The sequence below is a fragment of the Schistocerca piceifrons genome, chromosome X (assembly GCF_021461385.2).
Source record: "Schistocerca piceifrons isolate TAMUIC-IGC-003096 chromosome X, iqSchPice1.1, whole genome shotgun sequence".
NCBI classification, from domain to species: Eukaryota; Metazoa; Arthropoda; class Insecta; order Orthoptera; family Acrididae; genus Schistocerca; species Schistocerca piceifrons.
The window spans coordinates 846,591,616-846,593,631 of NC_060149.1; the positions used below are offsets into that span (position 1 = coordinate 846,591,616).

The following is a 2,016-nucleotide window of genomic DNA, read 5'->3' on the forward strand; positions in this document are numbered from 1 at the left end:
GTAAGCAGCCTCTTCCATTGGCCGAGTATTCGTGAACGCGCCTGGCGCGAAACGCGGACCAGCGTCGCTGACCCGTAGCACACTGCGAGACAAGCAGGCGCGGCTTGGACTCGCATTTTCACATCCCTAAATTATGATTGCTTGTTGATTATTAGTGTGAACATCCTGTACAATACTGTGGCATAAGGTGTATTTCCCCTACGTATTCTCTTATCCCGCAAAATAAATCTGTTCTTACCAGTTTCATATCTGGTATGTTCTGCGTCACGGGACTGGAAAATTAAATTCCTTTTTGGCTCATGATGGAGTGCTAAAGTATGCTTTACCTCTATCACAGGACACCTCCTCACTTTCCAACTCTCTTAAGCTAGTCAAATGACTCGTCGGCGTAAGGTAGACATACAGCAACAGTGATATGTGTTGATTGTCTAATTGATTAAATTGAGTCGCTTTCGGTGGCGAGTATTTTTTCCTGCAGTCGGATCACACTTGCAAGGTAACTCAAATGGGAATCCCTGGAGGGCTGACGATGTTCTTTTCGAGCAACACTATTGAGAAAATTTACAGAACCAACATTTTAAGTTGACTGCAGAAGGATGCTACTGCTGTCAACATGCATTTTGCGTAAGGAGTCATATAGACAGTCTTTTCTCCCTCACTTTATTTGCGAATGGAATAGGAAAGGAAATGACTTTTAATGGTACAGGATACCCTCCGCCACGCACTGTACGATGGCTTGCAAAATATGCATGTAGAGGCAGATGTAAATTCAGTCTACCTATGAAGATGTCAATCCATTTATGTACAGGCACAGAAAACTCATTAAAGAATGTTGTCTCTTATGTACCCAGAAAACAGACGACAGAACCTCTGCTGTTAATTGTCTTTCAGTAAAAACCTTCATATTAGCTTGTATTAAAAACCACAGATATTTCAACCCATTGGTTATTCGTTTCATTACAATTCCGCCACTATGGAAAAACATGGTTTCATCTCCTTCACCAGCACAGAAGTATCCAGTTTCACTTAGTTTGTCAGGATGTTGCTTAATAGCTAAAGACCAACCATTTAAAGCTGCCAGTTTCGCATCATTTTGTTTAGGGAGAGCTAACCAAATCTCCCCCACATCACATGGTGAACCGCATAACGTTGCTGATCCAGGAATGATTGTGGCAGCACCTATGTACCTCCTCAATACTCTCAGACATCTACTATGTTACAGAGCGACCTGCTTTCAAATCTGCGTTTATACGTGGCCTACTCCAAAGATCCAAGATGCTGACACTTCTGTTCATGTCATCAGGATGTCACTTCTGGCTATGTATTCTAAATTTGATTGTACATGTAGTACAGTTGTATTCACCTAGGGCACCAATTTCTTTTTCTGTATATATGAGTACTGGGTTCTAATCGGAGGCCCCCAGATCCTGCCATTGATCTACCGCTGGTGAATCTACCTCCAGACATCATTCCACACAGTCGAACCATATCCTGGCTAGAACGCTTGGTATACACGCTCTATTCCATTCCTGTCCCAAGTCCACCTTGTACTGTGGGAGCCCCTGTGAGAAACTGAATTTCTTCTTCCTTTCAGGGATTCCCATTTAATTTACCTGGCCAGTGTAGTCCGACTACAAGAAAAATTTACTCACCACGCAAAAGGGACTCTTATGATCTATTTAATTAATTAGTCAATCAGTTTGATATCAGTGACGTGCCGCCAGGTGGGTAGATACAATGGCGAGATTGTCATGGATATCATTCACTAGTTGGAGCAATAGTCACACGTTTTTTCGTTGCATCGAGATCTTTTAACGACATTTAAATCTCCCACCTACACACAGGGAGAAGTCCATTTTAATAAAATCACCTATATTATCGGACTCATAAAGTGATACATTGTATTAGCCTGATATTTACAACACCTCTGTGCTGCTATTTGGCTACCTTTAGAGACTTCATATGGAACTGAAAAGTGACGTGTCATCTTGTGACGGAGGTAGATCATGCTCTTAG

At 42.1% G+C, this 2,016-nt stretch overlaps 1 pseudogene; it reads left to right on the forward strand.

Moving 5' to 3' along the window:
• The first annotated feature begins 205 nt into the window (after window positions 1-205).
• On the forward strand, window positions 206-363 carry LOC124723878 (annotated as a pseudogene).
• Window positions 364-2,016: the final 1,653 nt, after the last annotated feature.